Below are 18,530 nucleotides of genomic sequence, written 5' to 3' on the forward strand. Positions count from 1 at the left end.
CACATTTTCCCACATTACACTCCCTTTGCCAACTGATGTGCTCGGCAGCATGCACACGCAGCTGCGTAACTTAAAGGAGCTTTCTTTGTAGTTGCCTTATGTGCTCTTCATAGCTTATTTTCCTCGGTACATTGTATCATCAGCAAATTTAACAAACATACTTTCAGTGCCTTCATTTTAGTGAATTATATCAATTGATCCCTTTGCACACCATTTCTTATTGATTTGAAAATATATCGGAGGTCCTTTATCACCTCTGGGTAACTGACCCGTTTCCTTTAAGTTATGCAGCTGCGTGTGCATGGTATTAGCACATCAGTTGCATCGTGACCTTCCATTCGGAAGTCGCTGCCATGCACAACCTCAGAAGCTCACACAGCCAGGAGGAAAATCACAGAAATGGTGCTGGTGACTTATTTAAGAGTGTTGTGGGAGCACATTCACTAAACAGATTGCAGCAGTTAAAGGAGTTCAATCATTATTAGCATTGTGGTTATTTCACTGTTCTAGTGATCTGGAGGCACAGTCAAATACTCTAAGGACATGGGTTCCATTCCCAGACCAGAAACGGGTACAATTTAAATTCAGTTTAATCTGGAGTTAAAAGCATTGCCAGCAATGCCTCCATCCCATGAAAAAGAAAAAAAATCATTTTGGTGTTTGGTAATATATGATGTTGGACTTGTTAGTGATGCCCAAATCCCTAGAATTAATTTTAAAAGTTTACGTACAAAAAATACACTAAATGCATCTACTGACATACTTTTCTTCCTGAAATAAAATAGTATGCATTTAACCAATAAAATTCTCTTGAAATTCCTTGCCTTTGACATTTTGATTGTGCAAATTGCTGGGTCTCACTGATTGTGGAACTTAATTGAAAAATAGCAACTTTACAGGCCTACCCTGCCCCCACCGCCTCTTCGTCCATCTGAAATTCGACACCGCCCGTCGTTCACTCCGATTGGTTGGAGAAGCAGCCACGCCCACCTGGCCCGCCAACACCGCCCATCCTTTCTATTAGCGCTGCGCCACCATCAGTCAGCCGGGTCTCATTGTGAGGACACTCGAGGGCGGGGCTTACAGGTCACGATCGCGGCCGCGCAAACAAAGGGAAAGTGCGTCATCATTATGTGATCAGAACTGGAAGGTATTGCTAGGAGCAGAATTAAAGTTAGGAGACAGTGAGAGAAAACTGGGAGCGAAGGAAAGTAATGTTGGAGAAGGGCTTATATTCTAGATGAGAGTTGAGCTAGATTATGTGGAATTGGCATTTACAGCTTTGGAAGAAACTGAGAAGTCATGATTTCCATAGAAACTGAAATTGTCTGTTCTGGATTTCTGTCCTGTACTGGCGTCAATGACTTCTGTAAATTCGTTTTACAGAGGATTAGAAGGAAGGATTAATGAGTGTGAGACTCAAACCAAGCATCACATCAGGAGCTGATCGAGTCATTCGGTTCATCGGAACCTGAATATCATCAGTCTTTGAATGTGAAAAGAGAAATGTTTTGTCTGTGGTAAAATATTTCAAACATCAGTGTGACTGGAACAGCATTGGTACATACTCCTGAATGAGTGTATGCCAATGAACTGAATGAGCTTGAAACAACTGTGCAGCCTGAAATAAATTGCCCAGTTTGTAGTGAGGAGAGACTGTACATATGTTGTGTGTAGAGACAATTGATTATTCCAACCTGGAGAGTCACAGATGATGGAGAAACTATGCAAATGTGAAAAGCGTAGGAAGGGATTCGATTACCTTTCTGAATTGGATATTCATCAATCCAGACATACTAGAGAGAAGCCATTCAGCTGTACTCAATGTGGAAAAAAGGTTTGCTCATCCAGCCTCTATACGCACCAGACAATACACACTTTCAAGAGGCAATTCACTAATATTGATTGCTGGGAACAATTTGATACTTCCATCAAATCTCCTGATTGTTCAGGTTCATTCGGACCTGAATCCTTTGAAATGTTCCCACTGTGAGAAACGCTTTAAAAGCAAACAGGAGCTGCTCAGGCACCAATACATTCACACGGTGGTGAGACTTCCGCTAGCTCCATTTTTGAAAACGGATTCACTTTGTCATCCACCTTTTGACACACCACTTGTTCACACAGTTAAGAGACCTTTTGCGTGTTCTGACTCTTGGAAATGTCTTGATTTGTAAGTCCATAAATGCATTCATGCTGGGGCCTGGCTGTTCACCTACTGCCTGTGTGAAAGCAGATTCAGATGTTTATCCCAAATGCAGACACACCAGTGAATTTACACTGATCAAAGACTGTTTACATGTTCTGTCAGTGAGAAAGACTTTAAAAATAAATAGGATCTGTTGAGACACCAGGGTGCTCACACTGGGGAGAGACCATTCATCTGTTCCATATGTGGAAAGAAATTCATTCGTTCATCCCACTCTCTGAGACACTAGCAAGTTCATACTAGAGAGAAGCCATTCATCTGTTGAGGTTGGTTGGTTCGCCGAGCTGGTTTGTTGTTCCACAGACGTTTCGTTACCGTGCTTGGTAACAGCCTCTGATGAAGCGTCGGTGTGTTTTCCCGCCTGGCTTTTAAACTCTGGGGTCCGTTGCGATGGATTGCCTCACTTCCGGGTTTCCTCCGTAGTGGAATGTATGTGGGGTTGAGTTCAATATGTGTTCAATTGTTCACAATGACCAGCTCGGCGAACCAACCAACCAACCTCAACACCCACAACCTGAGCTACAAATCTACTCCAAAACCTTAGAAGCTATTCATCTGCTTTGTGTGTGGGAAAGGATTCTCTGATTCACCCTACCTGTGTCATAGAATCCCTACAGTGTGGAAACAGGCCATTTGGCCCAACAAGTCCACACTGCCCCTCTGAAGAGCATCCCACCCAGACCCATTCCCCTACCCCTGCATTTCCCATGTCTAACCCACCTAACCTAAACATCCCTGGGCACTATGGGCAATTTAGCATAGCCAATTCACCGACCTTGCACATCTTTGGACTGTGGGAGGAAACCCACGCAGACACGGGGAGAATGTGCAAACTCCACACAGGCAGTCGCCTGAGGCTGGAATTGAACCCGGGTCCCTGGCATTGTGAGGCAGCAGTGCTAACTACTGAGCCACCATGCTGCCCGTGCCGTACCTCCTGCTACACCAGTGAGTTCACAGTGGGGAGAGACCATTCACTTGCTCCACATGTAAGGAGGGATTCACTTAGCCATCCTAGTTCACTGACCATCAACCTGTTCGCACTGATCAGAGAATTTCAAATGTTCTGGCTGAGAAGAGCTTTAAAACCTGAAAGTAATTGTTGATGCACTGGTGAGCGGCCATCCACCTGCCTTGTGTGTGGGAAGAGATTCACTCAGTCATCCACTTTGTTGAGACATCAGCAAATTCACAAGTGACTAGCAGGGCAGATTCTGCTCTCGCAATCGTATTCAGGACCAGATCACATCCCTAACTGAACCAAGGTCATTATGATGGTGGCGTTCTGTCTTTGCTTATGTTTATATTCCTTAGGACTGGACTGGATGGATAATAAATGCTGGCCTAGCCATTAACGGCCATATCTTGTGAGTGAATTTTTAAAAATTGGCATTCTGGTTGGAGCAGACAGTTTAAAGTATAAGAGTTGAAACTGTCAAATTGTCATAATGTATGGAGTGGGTAGGATAAGGACAAAAGGCAAACAGGTAGGGTGGAAGACAGGAGAGATTGAATGACAGAAAAGCTGGTCCCTTACAGAAGAAACGAAGAAGAAAAGATGTGCCAGGAACAAATCTGCTGCCAACTGAAAGAAACAAAATGGAAAAAGCAAAGAAAAGGAAACAAAATGAGGGATATTATTTAAGCTCCAAAATTGTTGAAATCAATGCTGAGTCCAGGAGGCTGTAAAGTTTAGATGAAGGAAGCTGGGTAAGTCAGAAGATTTGTCACATGGACCTACTCTTGTCCTGGTTCAAACAGTGAATTGTAGATCTGAACGCATGTGTCCAAAGTGGAGGATATCACTACCTGTTGGCCTGTCTTCCTTGGTTATGTCTGTGCACGGGTAGCTTTGGAGAGGAACTTTCTGGGGAGCCTTTTGCTGATTTTGGCTTCTGTTAGTTTGATTTGTTCTCATATTTGGGGAAACAAGAGAGGAAAGAATATTGCATAAAAAACTCAACTCAAATTGTCTTTTGCGAACTGCTGTCCTGTGCTGCTTGTGATTTTGACACTTTCATCTCCTTTACAGATGATTAGATGTAAACGTGAACTAAATATCACATCAAAATATGACAGTGTGACTCTTCTGCAGACACTGAAAATCACTAGCCTTTGACTGTCAAGGAAGTAGTGTTCTGTCTGTGGAATACAATTATTTAAAATGTGATTGGACAAACTCGGAGACTCACGCACACACTGGGGTGGGAGTGTTCTAGTACACTGTCTATGGAAAGAACTTTAACCAGTTAGACAGCCTGAAAATACATTGTACCACTCACAGTGGGTAGAGGTTGTTCACAGGTTCTCCCTGTGATCTAACGCCAACAGATCATCCAATCTGGAGAGACACAAGGACATCGGCACCATGGAGAAACCACCAAAGTGTGAGGACTGTGGGAAGGGATTCAGTTGCAAATCAGAGAGTGATTCAGCCCCATCTGCTGCTGTACAGCTTGTGTGTGTGTCTCAGTGTCAGCTCTGAAACATTTCCAGGACAGTACCATCCTGTATTAGTGTTTTTTATCTTTATTCACTCATGGGATGAGGGCATCGCTGGCTAGGCGGCATTTATTGCCCATCCCTAATTGCTCAGAGGGCAGTTAAGAGTCAAACACATTGCTGTGGGTCTGGACTCACATGTAGGCCAGACCAGGTAAGGATGGCAGTTTCCTCCCTAAAGGACCAGATGGGTTTTTCCTGACAATCGACAATGGATTCATGTCATAATTAGACACTTAATTACAGATTTTTATTGAATTCAAATTCCACCATCTGCCATGGCAGGATTTGAACCCGGATCTCCAGAACGTTATCTGGATTCTCTGGATTAACAGTGCAGAAATAATACCATTAGGCCATTGCCTCCCCTGTGTGTCCCTGGCTCAGTATCTGTGTCTGTAACTCTCTCACCGTATCTCTGAAATTAGCTCTGAAAACTGCTCCATTCCCTGTAGACCAGATGGGGATACAGCTAAAACATGGGATGTGTTCTGTAAATGTCCATCTATCGGACTTTGAGGTTTTGTAGTGTCAGGGTGTGATTTGGGTTAAATACAGGCCAGGCCTCTTCTTCAAAGCACATTGCGTGATCATTTTGTTCTTTATCACAAACAGAAAGCTTTTATCTCTCTCATATCTATTTTACTGAAATTCTGTGCTTCATATAAATTGGCCATCAAGAGTAAGGAAGTCTTGCTGTGACTGTTGTCCTGAGACCACATCAGGAATCCTGTGGGCCACTTTCATCCTCAGGCGAAGTGTAAACAGCTTCTGTCTGTATCCTCCTAATGTTTGCTACTGTTCTCTTCCCTGATTACTCCATTGTCCAATTATGTGCCATCTTCAAATTCTGAAGATATGTCCTGTTTTATGGAGTTAGATACAGAGTAAAGCTCCCTCTACAAAGTTCGCGACAAACACTCCCAGGACAGGGACAGCACGGGGTGGTCTCTTGATGATGTCACAGTCAAATGTTTGAAAAACAGGCATAATCTAAGCAGAGATGCAGAGTTAAACTCAATCTAAACAGTCTCCAACACACCCTACCCCCAAAAACAGGTAGAGACATACAAAGTCACAATTCTGAATTCTCAACTTAGAAACAATGGGGTCAATATGTCGCTGGCTCAACATTCTCAGCAGGAACTGAACTCGTCCACAAAACAGTGTTTTTTTGTTTGATTCTCTCTGTTCTATTCTGATTCTCTGCTAGATTCCTGGTTTTGAACATCCACATGAACAGTCCGAATCCCATGCGCCATGTCCTGTTCCCAAACACAGCATCTGATTCCATCCGGTGTGTGATACAGGAGCGTCTCAGTGTCAGGGGAGGTGAGTCTTGAGCTTGACCTAGGTGTGTGAATGTCCTGTGTTAGTCTGACAGCCAGGGATTGTTTCATGGTGCTTTAATATTAAGGAACCCTGATATTATTTTGTCATTCCATGTTGCACTCTGTGTGTGTGTGTGTATGCGCGCGCGCGCGAGAGAGCGTGTTAACGTCAGTGACCTGGGCCGTGTTTCACTGGGGCACATACCTCTTTAATCTAGTGCTTGTTCGGTTATTAGACATTATTGACCAGATCCTTGTACACAAATCACAGAAAACTCATGTGATTGTCTCGCCAAATATTAGGTGGATAGCTGATAGGTTGCCAGTTATTACCAGGTGTCAGGACTAGGTAAAGTGAGGACGTCTTGCTGTGGTTGTACAGGGTACACGGGCACCATGAACCAACTCAAAAAGGCTAACAGATGAATGTAGCAATTTACAGATATTTCAGGAGTGAGGAGAGAGAAACAGACAGACACACACTGACCAAGGGACAGAGAACGACGGGAGGATATTTGGATTTCCAAAAGCATCATATCAGGCCAGTCTTTGATTTAAAATTGAACATGTTATTAGTGAGAATAGTTTAGAATGTAATTATGAAGAGGATGTAAAGGGTATTCAAATTGAGCGATGTAGAGATGGTCAGTGAGTGGGTGAAACATTGTCTGATGCAGTATAAAGTGAAGAGTGTGATATTTGTCAGGAATAATCGATAAAGACTCTTTAATTTAACTGGGGAGATGTTGCAGGATTCTAAGTACAGAGGGACCTGGGCGTACTGGGATATCACTTACATTGAGTTTGTCTGCAGGGGCAGCAAGTGATTGGGAAGGCAAAGAGATTTCTTTTTTAATTCATTGATGGGATGTGAGCATCACTGGCTGGGCCAGCATTTATCCCGCATTCCTAACAGCACTTGAGAAGGTGGTGGTGACCTGCCTTATTGAACTGATGCACTCCATAAAACTAATTTTTTTGGAGAAACGGAATGTGGCAGAAATTAAAGTGCAGCTTTCTCTGTCCCTGCTCCCAGTTTAACATTCAACCGCTTAGTTTGTATTGGGTTAGAGACTGGAATCTCATTGATGTTCTCAGCAAGTTTAAATATAGCATAAAAAAAGGGAGTGAGATACAGACAGTAATCTGATTGATGGCATTGAGGGTTTTAGATATAGCATAACACATTCCAGGGAGTGACTTACGGTCTGAAATCTAATGGAGGTGTTTGGGGTGGTTTATATACAGAGTAACTGATACCAAGGAGTGAGTTACAGACCGAATCTAGTCGAGAGGATCAGGGATGGTTTATATAGAGAATAATAAGTACCCAGGAATGAGTTACACATGGAAATCGAGGGACAGATGTGCTCATGGGCCAGGGAGTGACAGACGGAATTTAATTGAGCTAAATGTGAGGTGTTGTGTTTTGGTAAGACAAATCAGGGCAGGACTTAGAGTTAATGGTAGGCGCTGAGGAGTATTGTCGAACAAAGTGATCCTACTGGTGCAGGTGCATACTTCCTTGACAGTGGAGTCGCAGGTAGACAGGATGGTGAAGACAGCGTTTGGTATGCTTGCCTTCATTGGTTAGTGCATTGAGTATCGGAGTTGGGAGGTCATGGTGCAGCTGTCTAGGACATTGACTGGGCTACTTTTGGAGTACTGCATTCAATTCTGATCTCCTTGCTATAGGAAGGATGTTGTTAAAGTTGAAATGCTTCAGAAAATAATTTAGAAAGATGTTACTGGGATTGGATGGTTTGAGCTACAGGGACAGGCTGAATAGGCTGGGGCTTTTCTCCCTGGAGTGTGGAGGCTGAGACGTGACCTTGTAGAGGTTTATAAAACCATGAGGTGCATGGATAAGCTGAATAGGTAAGGTCTTTTTCCAAGGGCTGGAGAGTCCAAAACTGGAGTTCATAGGTTTAAGTGAGAGGGAAAAGATTTAAAAGGGACCCAAGGGGCAGACTTTTCACGCAGAGGGTGGTGTATGTATGGAATGAGCTGCCAGAGGAAGTGGTGGAGGATGGTACAATTACTTATTTAAAAAGCATCTGTATGGGTATGTGAATAGGAAGGGTTTGGGAGGATAGGAAGGATATGGGCCAAATGCTAGCAAATGGGACTAGATCAGTTCAGCATATATGGTTGCCTGGACAAGTTGGATTGAAGCGTCTATTTCCATGTGTATGTCTGTATTTATTGAATAACAGATATCAGGAGTGAGATACAGACTGGGATTTAATTGAGGGGTTCGGTTAATATAAAGAATAACAGATACATGTGAGTGAACTAGAGACTGGAATTCAATTGAGGAGTTTTGGGGTAATTCATGTACAGAGTAACAGGTACTAGGGAATGAGTTACATATAGGACTATAGTTGAGGGGTTTGATGTGGTTTACATATAGAATAAACATTAATGGGGCATGAGTTATAGACAGGAATCTAATTGAGGTCTTTGGGGTAAGTATATATATAGAATAGCAGACACCTGGGAGTCAGTTACAGGCTGGAATCTAATTGACGGGTTTGGGTGCTTTATATATAGAATAACAGATGGCCGGGAGTGAGTTACAGACTGGAATATAATCAAAGGGTTTGAGTGGTTTTCAAACAGAATTACAGATACACGTGAGTGAGTTTACAGGATGGAATATAATGGAGGGCTTCATTGTGGTTTATATATAGAATAACAGATACCCGCAAGTGACTTACAAACTGGAATCTAATCGAGCAGATAATGTTGTTTTATATATAGAATAAAAGATGCCCAGGAGAGAATTACAGACTGGAATCTGATCAAGGGGTTCGGTGTGGTTTCTCTACAGAGTCACAGATACATGGGAGTAAGTTACAAACTGGAATCCTATCAAGGCGTTCAGGGTAGTTTATATATAGAATAACAAATGTGTGGAAGTGAGTTACTAATTGGAATCTAATTGAGAAGTTTGGGGTGGTTTATGTTCAGAGTGACAGATATGTGGGAGTGAGTTACAGTTCTCCCTGCCAATCGCTGTCTGTCATTATCTGTGTCCCTTCTCTCTCTGTGCTTGTCTCTCTGCTTCTCCCACCGTCCCCATCTCTGACAGTTCTCTGACTGTATATTATAACATTGTAATGTTGAGGCAGACTGCATACAGAGTGTAACAGTGTTTGCTGTGTCCTGGAGGGTATAGGATTGGTGGGTGGACAGTAAACAGGGTCATTTCCAGCTTGGTGAGCTGGTACTAGTGGGGGTACCAGAAGGGTCACTGCTAAAGCTACAGCCATTTACAATCGATATCAATGATTTAGATGAAGGGCACAAGTGTAATGTCTCCAGGTTCACTGTTAAGACCACGTTGGATGGGAGAAAAAGCTTTGGGGACGATCAAAGAGGCTGTAAATAAATATGGACAGGTTCACTGAGCGGGTATGTAATTGGCAGATGGGAAATAATGTGGAGAAATGTCCATATGCAGCAGAGATTTCCACACTAACATATTAAAATCCCCGTTTCCTGCCCAGTAAGTTAGTAAACCCACACTTGCAGACCCAATGAGGATTATCTCTGTGGGAGGGTAGTTTTCTGACTGGATATTATAACATTGCAATATAAGGTACTGAGTCTAACCAGGTTCGCTACATCCGACCATATCGTTTACTTTGCTGTCGGTACTTATGAATTATATTGACAGACGGAAGATGATGTGGTGAAATACGATTCACTTGTTGGAAGAATGGAAAACACAGAGTGTTCCAGTTTGAAATGGTGAGAAATTATTAAAACATTATTATCCAGGGGTTTCGGCTGATCTTGTCACAAACATCAGGAAGTTAACATGATGTTCGAACCAACAAATAGGAGAACAAATGATGCGTTGCTAATTGTTGCCAGGAGATTGTAAGAGGAAAGTGAGAAAATCGTGCTGTGAATGTCTCTAGGTCAGATTTTTCCTTTCACTGAAATTATTAATATCCTTTTTGGAGTTTCTCCTTCACATACAGTAACACTTTGGCACATAGACACACGCACAGGCTCAAACACAGAGACACACATGCACACAGACGGACACGCTCACACAGACACACACGTGTGCACAGACACTGAAATTCTCACAAAAGGTCAATCACTAACACAAAAACACTAAATCTGAAACACTCTCACACCCATGAACACACACAGCCACGCATTCACGCACATACACTCACATATTCAACACTGATTTATTCACATCCACACAAATCTATACTAACACTCAAATATTTTTCTGTGAATCCATGTTAAAGAAGAATCTCTCTCTCTCCTTACTCACACACACACACACACACACACACACACACATTCCCTCTCTCATACACAGACATACAAGTTTATGGAGTGAATTATTCCATTCAGGAGGAGTAAATTACTGCAGACACTGGAATCTGTACTGAAAACAACAAATGCTAGAAATCAAAGTGGGTTAGGTAGCATCTGTGGAGAGAGAGCAAGCTAACATCGAGTCTTGATAACTCTTCATCAGAGGTGATGAAACATCATCTAGACTCGAAACATTAGCTTGCTGTCTCTCCACGGATGCTGCCTAACCCACTTTGATTTCCAGTATTCGGCTGTTTCCAGATCATTCCATTCAGGAGGTTTGTTTTATTGCTAATGTTTTGTTTATTTTTAGAGAGCACACAACTTGAAGCCACCATAGGACAGTGTTACAGGAATTTAGAAAGTGTTTTTAGGACAAAACAAACCTGACTCCTAGCAAAAAGGGTAAATAGGAGGGTCAACAAGGCTTTAAAGTAGAAAGGGCGGGTGGGGAAGGGTAAAACTCCAAAAAGTATAATTACCAATGGGAAACAAAGCAGCAGATTGACACCCGTGGGGCTGGATTCAACTGCACAGAAAAGTATACAAAAAATGGAAAGAAAGGAGAAGTCAGGAAAAGTCATTCAAGTCTCCAGCACACAAAAAAGGACAGTTTGGAAAGGGCTAGGAATCTAATTTCAAGTGCTTCGGATAAAGGGATGATAAATACAGGACTGAAAGTTTTGTATCTGAATGCACACAGTATACAAAATAAGGTAAATGAGCTTGTGGCACAGATTGAAATTGGCAGGTATGATGTGGTGGGCTTCACAGAGACATGGCTGCAAGGGAATCAGGACTGGGACCTAAATATCCAAGGATATATATCCCATTGAAAAGACAGGCAGGTGGGCAGAGGGGGTGGGACTGCCTTATTAGTAAGAAATTAAATCGATAGCAAGAAACAACATAGAATCGGATGATATAGAATCTGTGTGGGTAGATTTGAGCCTCCAAACAGTAGTCACTATGTGGGGCACAAGATACACCAAGAGATAGAAAAAGCGTGTAAGGAAGACAAGGTTACGGTGATCATGGGTAATCCCAATATGCAGGAGGACTGGGAAAATAAGGCTGGTAGTGGAACGCATGAAAAGGAATGTGTGAAATGCCTGTGAGATGGGTTTTTGGAACAGCGTGTGGTGGAACCCATGAGGGAACAGGTAATTCTGGATTTAGTGTTGTGCAATGAGGCACACTAAATAAGGGAGCTTCAGCTGAAGGAACCCTTAGGACGGTGACTATAGTATGATAGAATTTACTCTGCAATTTGAGAGGGAAAAGCTGGAATCAGATGTAACGGTATTATAGTTGAATAAAGGCAACTACAGAGGCATGAGGGAGGAATTGACTGGGAGAGGAGCCTAGCAGGAAAGACAGTGGAACAGCAATGGTAGGAATTTCCAGGAATAATTTGGGAGACGCAGCAAAAATTCATCCGCTAGGAAAAAGAAGCATACTAAAGGGAGGATGAGGCAATGGTGGCTGACAAAGGAAATCAGGGATAGCATAAAAGCAGCACAGAAAGCATATAATGTGGTGAAGGGCAGTGGGAAGCCTGGGGATTGGGAAGCCTACAAAGACCAACAAAGAACAACTACAAATAAGGAAGTAGAAGATTAAATATGAGGATAAGGTAGCCAGTAGTATAAAAGAAGATTGCAAGAGTTTCTTTAGATATATAGAGAGCAAAAGAGAGACAAAATTGGACATTGGGCTGCTGGGAAATGACACTGGAGAAGTAGTAATGGGGAGAAAAGAAATGGCAGAAGAACTGAATAAGAACTTTGCATTAGTCTTCAGCTTGGAAGACACGAGTAATATCCCAAAAATTCAAGAGAGTCAGGGGGCAGAGGTGAGTGTAGTGGCCATCACCAAGGAGAAGGTGCTACAAAAATGGAAAGGTCTGAAGGTGGATAAATCACTTGGACCAGATGACTTCACCCCAGAGTCCTCAACAGATAGTGGAGGCGTTAGTGGTGATCTTCCAGGAATCACTGGAGTCACGGAGGGTCCCAGAGGACAGGAAAATTGCTAATGTAAACCCCTGTTTAAGAAGGGAGTAAGGCGAAAGATTGGAAATTACAGGCCAATTAGCCTGACCTTGGTCATTGGTAAGATTTTGGAGTTAGAATGTGAAGGATGAGATTTCTGAATACTTGGAAGTGTATGGTAAAATAGGGCAGAGTCAGCATGGTTTCATCAAGGTGTGGTCATGCCTGACAAATCTGTTAGAATTCTCTGAGGAGGTAATAAGCAGGTTAGATGAAGGAGAGCCAATGGATGTTATCTACTGGAAGTTCCAGAAGACCTTTGACAAGGTGCCGCGCAGGAGGCTGCTGATTAAGATAAGGGCCCATGGTGTTAGAGGCAAGGTACCAGTGTGGATAGTATGGATTTGCTGTCTGGCAAAAAAAGAGAGAGTGGGGTATTGAGTACAAGAGTTGGCAGGTCACGTTACAGTTGTATAGGACTTTGGTTCGACCACATTTGGAATACTGCGTACAGTTCTGGTCGCCACATTACCAAAAGGATGTGGATGCTTTGGAGAGGGTGCAGAGGAAGTTCACCAGGATGTTGCCTGGTATGGAGGACGCTAGCTATGAAGAGAGGTTGAGTAGATTAGGATTATTTACATTAGAAAGACGGAGGTTGAGGGGGAACCTGATTGAGGTCTACAAAATCATGAGAGGTATAGACAAGGTGGAAAGCAAGAAGCTTTTTCCCAGAGTGCGGGACTCAATTACTAGGGGTCACGATTTCAAGGTGAGAGGGGAAAAGTTTAAGGGAGATATGCGTGGAAAGTTCTTTACGCAGAGGGTGGTGGGTGCCTGGAACGCATTGCCAGCGGAGGTGGTAGAGGCGGGCACGACAGCGTCATTTAAGATGTATCTAGACAGATACATGAATGGGCAGGGAGCAGAGGGATACAGATCCTTGGAAAATAGGTGACAGGTTTAGATAGAGGATCTGGATTGGCGCAGGCTTGGAGGGCTGAAGGGCCTGTTCCTGTGCTGTAATTTTTTTTGTTCTTTGTTCTTAGTCCCTCTCAGGATGGCAGCTGGTAACTAGTGGTGCTCCGCAAGGGTCAGTGTTAGGACAACATCTTTTCATTTTAAACATTAATGATCTAGATGAAGGAACTGACAGCATTCTGGCTAAGTTTGCAGATGATACAAAGATAGGTCAAGTGACGGTCGTATTGAAGCAGCAGGGAGCCTGCAAAAGGATTTAGACAAGTTAGGAAAGTGGGCAAAAATGTGGCAAATGGAATAATACGTGGGAAGGCGTGAGGTCATCCACTTTGGTAGGAAGATTAGAGGCATAGATTATTTTCTAAGTGGGGAGAAAAAACAGAAATCTGAAGTGCAAAGGGACTTGGGAGTCCTGGGCCAGGATTCTCTTAAGGTAAACTTGCAAGTTGAGTCGGTAGTTATGAAGACAAATACAATGTTGGCATTTATTTGGAAAATATAAAAGCAGGGATGTACTTCTGAGGCCTTAAAAGGCTCTGGTCAGAACACATTTAGAGTATTGTGAGCAATTTTGGAACCCATACCTCAGGAAAGATGTACTGGCCCTGGAGCGGGTCCATAGGAGGTTCACAAGAATGATCCCAGGAATGAAAGGTGTAAGGGCGGCCCATGTTTGTAAAACACAAAATGGCCACCAAGGGTTAACCAGAATGAAACAGCATGCTCCAGCATTTAAGTGAAATATAATGGTATCTTTGATCAGGGCTACTCCAAGGTGAACAGGGGGCCCTGCAAGCAACCATCCAAGACAGTTTGATAAGAGGATGCCCGAGGATCGACAAACGATTAATTCCAGCCTCATTTATGAAAGGATGCTGTCCCATTAAGTGAGCAGCATCAGTTAGAACAAGGGGTGTAAATCTCAGCCCACGAACAAGCCAGCCTAACTCATTAAGCAGCTGTGAAAACAACAGCTAAAAGTTATTTTGTAGTAGTTAGTTGTTTCTTTGAAATTGTTCACAACATTAAGAAATAGGTTGTCGTCACAGATTCTTCAGATAATCATAGATTTCAACCTAAGTGTAGATACACGTATAACACAAGTATAATGAAAGCTTTCGGGGAAAAACATTTATACCCAGATGTGAAAGATAATTAGTCTGTAGGAAACACTTCCTTATCTCTAGTATGTCCTGAATGAAATAGATTGTTCACAACTTGAAGTCATGAAGTGCTAACAATGGAAGTATCTGTGTAACTTCACACTTTATAACTAACCTTAGAACAGAAATTAATATTACGAATCTTATAGCAGTTAAGTTAAAACCAACTGTCTTTTGTGTATTTTATATACATAATTGGGACAGTGGAAAATATAAGAGGAATAACTGAATTTGATAGAGATAGTACATGGAATACAATGAATAACAGAATTCAGGCTGTCCTTAGAGATAAGCAAGTCTGGGACAGACCCGAAGGAGTATAACTAGTAACTTTGGAATGCGAATTAATAGGATGCATAGAAAGATCCCAAGGCCTGGAGCTTACAATGTCTGCTAAACACCTTGAGATCATGAGAACCTGGGGCTGTCCCTAGGAATGCCCATCATTGATTAGGTGTTTCACAGGATTGGGTGCATGGAATACGGGGGAAGGACACAATGACCATGCTGTATGTGACTTCTGTAATACATGTATAAAAATGCTGTATTTCACTGTAAAAATCAGTGTATCACTGATCCTTCTTCTGATCTGAGCTGCAGATTAAGGGAACAATTGTGTTCTCATGTCAAAGCCAGATTCATGGAAGATACTTTGGCCCTCTCCCTGCATTAACCGATTATTGCTTGAATAAAAAGTCTGCCACTGCCTGAATCCTGCCTGCTTCCTTAGTCTTTGTCCCTGGTCAAGGGGGTAATGCTCCTAGAAAAGGCTTAACATATGAGGAACGTTTGAGGACTCTGGATCTACACTTGACAGAGTTTAGAAAGATTGGGGAGATCTAATTGAACCTTACAGAATACTGAATGGCCTGAACAGAGTGGATGTCGGGAAGATGTTCCCATTGGCAGGAGAGACGAGGACCTGAGGGCACAGCCTAAGAGTAAAGAGAAGACTCTTTAGAATGGAGATGAGGAGGAATTTATTCAGCCAGAGAGTGCTGAATCTATGGAATTCATTGTCACAGAAGGTGGTAGAGACCAGGTCATTGAGTATATTTAAGATAGAGATAGATAGGTTCTTGATTGTCAAGGGGCCTGTTGCTTGTAGTATATATAAATGATCTGGAGGAAAACGTGGGTGGTCTGATTAGCAAATTTGCAGATGACACAAAGATTGGTGGAGTTGCTGATAGTGCCAATGATTGTGAAAGGATACAACAGGATATAGATAGATTGGCGACTTTGGCACAGAATCTGCAGTTGGAGTTTAATCCAGACAAATGTGAGGTGATGCATTTTGGAGGATCAAATTTAGGTGTGAATTATACTATAAATGGCAGAACCCCTAGGAACGTTAACATTCAGACGGATCTGGGCATGCAGGTCCACAGTTCCCTAAAAGTGGCAACACTGGTGGCCAAGGTGATCAAGAAGGCTTATGGCCTGCTTGCCTCCATCGGCCGGGGTATGGAGTACAAGAGATTACAAAACATGTTGCAGCTATCTTAAACCCTTGTTAGGCCATATTTGGAGTACTGTGTGGAGTTTTTTTGGAAAGAGTACAGAGAAGGTTCACCAGGATGTTGCCTGGTCTTGCGGGCATCGGCTTTGGAGGAAAGGTTAAAAATACTCAGATTATTTTCATTAGAAAGACGGCGGCTGAGAGAAGACCTGATAGAGGTCTAGAAGATTATGAGAGGCATAGACAGGGTGGATAGACAGAGGATTTTTCCCAGGGTTGAAGTTTCAATTATAAGGGAGCACAGGTTCAAGGTGATGGGGGGAAAATTTAAGGGAGATGTGCAAAGGAAGTTTTTCATACAGAGAATGGTAGGAGCCTGGAACGCACAGCCAGAAGAGGTGGTGGAAGCAGGCACATTGGGGATATTTAAGAGGCACGTGGATGGTTACGTGAATAGGGAGGGAATAGAGGGATACGGACCGAACAACGGCAGAAGGTTTGTTATTTAGATTAGTTAGGGCGTGATGATCGGCACAGGCTTGGAGGGCCGAAGAGCCTGTTCCTGTGCTGCACTTCTCTTTCATTCTTTTGTTTGACCTCAGTTTCACAGGATATTAGAGGGTAAGATTTACAAACCAACCATCACACCATGTTCTGATAGAGTCCGCCCATTTTATCACAGATGGAATGTGATCAGATTTTGAACATGGAAGAAAAAAAGCTCCATTCACAGTGGAGAGAAATGGTACGTGTGTGTGTGGACAAGGCTTCAGCCAGTCACCAGAGCTCACAAACCACAAACGCAGTCACACTGGGGAGAAACTATGGAAATGTGGGGATTATGAGGAGGAATTCATTTCCCCAGCTGAGATTCAGGATGAGTTTGCCAATTGGATACAAAATTGACATAACGGCAGGAGATAGAGACTGGTAGTGGAGGGTTGTTTTTCAGACTGGAGGCCTGTTACCACAGGGATCTGTGCTGGGTCCAATTTTGTTTGTCATTTATATAAATGATTTAGATGAAAATATAGAAGGCATGGTTAGTAAATTTGTGGATGGTGCCAAAATTGGTGGCTTAGTGAATAGTGAAGGCCATCTAAGATTACAACGAGATCTTGATCAGTTGGGTCAATGGGTGAAGGAATGGCATATGCAAGGTGTTGCATTTTGGTAAAACAAACTACGGCAGGTCTTACATAATTAAAAGTTGGCCGTTGGGTAGTGTTATAGAACAGAATGTCCTAGGGCTCAGTTACATAATTTTTTGATGTTTGCGTCACGTATACAGCATGGTTAAGAAGACATTTAGTACACTTGCCTTCGTTGCTCACTCCTTTGAGTATAGGAGTTGGGACATCATGTTGAGGTTGTACAGGACGTTGGTGAGAACATTTCTGGAGTACAGTGTCCAGTTCTGGTCATCTTGTTATAGGAAAGATATTTTTAAGCTGGAGAGTTCAGAAAAGATTTACCAGGATGTTGCCAGGGATGGAGGGTTTGAGTTGTAAGGAGAGGCTGAATAGGTTGGGATTTTTTCCACTGGAGCATAGGAGGAGGACGTGTGACCTTAAAATCTTTAGGAGTATAGATAAAGTGAATGGCAGGTGTCTCTTTCCGTAGTGTGAGGGATTTCAAGACTAAGGGCATATATTTAAGGTGAGTGGAGAGAAATTTAAAAAAGACATGAGGGGCAATTTTTTTTAAACACAGAAAATGGTGCGTGTATGGAATGAACTTCCAGAGGAAGTAGTGGATGCAAGTACAGTTGCAACATTTAAAATACATTTGGATAAGTACTTGAAGAAGAAATGCTTGGGAGGGATATGGGCCAAGCGCAGGCAGGTGGGACGAGTTTAGTTTGGGATCATGTTCAGTATGGACAGGTTGGATTTTAGTGTTTGTTGCTATGCTGTATGACTCCACAACTCTATCTATGTCTGCTTGCAACCTCATGTCTTCATCACAACAGTTTTCTACGCATCTTTAGCTACCTTCACCCTCCATCTAAATGGATTATCTAAGTTGTGAAAGGTTAGGTAGTGTATTCGGCCCGACCATCTCCAACATATGCAAGAGACAACAAAGAATCCCTACAGTGCACAAAGAGGCACCGACCCTCCAAAGGCATACCATTCGGACACCCTCTGCCGCTCCCCCCATAACCCCGCATGGGGTTTTTAACCAGGGCTAACCCACCTAACCTACACATTTCTGGACACTATGGGTCAATTTTTCGCACAGCCAATCCACATCTTTGCACCATGGGAAGAAATCTGAGCACCCAGAGGAAACCCACAGTGTCATAGGGAGAACATGAAAACCCGCACAGACATTTGCCTAGGCTGGAATCAAACCCTGGCGCTATGAGGCAGCAGTGCGAAGCACTCTGCTAACTGCCCAAAATTGACTGGTGAAACCTGAGATTGAACAAGGAACGTTAATATCTTCAGGCTACCATATTCCCAACTGAGCTATTCCAGCAACAACAGATACGGGGTGAATAAAACTTCTTTTTTCCCCCCAGAATTGGTGGTACAA

The 18,530-nt window shown here is 42.9% G+C and overlaps 1 long non-coding RNA gene across 4 annotated transcripts in view; it reads left to right on the forward strand.

The window, feature by feature from the left end:
- Positions 1 to 1,083: 1,083 nt before the first annotated feature.
- LOC109934721 overlaps positions 1,084 to 18,530 on the forward strand; it is a 34,136-nt gene continuing 16,689 nt past the window's right edge. For 2 of the 4 annotated variants that reach the window (XR_007262523.1, XR_007262526.1), the window contains exons 1-3: positions 1,084 to 1,837; positions 5,925 to 6,043; positions 9,725 to 9,798. This is a non-coding gene — a long non-coding RNA (uncharacterized LOC109934721). Of the gene's footprint in view, positions 2,174 to 5,924; positions 6,044 to 9,724; positions 9,799 to 18,530 lie in introns of all 4 variants that reach the window. The other 2 variants (XR_007262524.1, XR_007262525.1) reach the window with 2 other exon arrangements.

Source organism: Rhincodon typus, chromosome 7 (genome assembly GCF_021869965.1).
Source record: "Rhincodon typus isolate 14 chromosome 7, sRhiTyp1.1, whole genome shotgun sequence".
NCBI lineage: Eukaryota > Metazoa > Chordata > Chondrichthyes > Orectolobiformes > Rhincodontidae > Rhincodon > Rhincodon typus.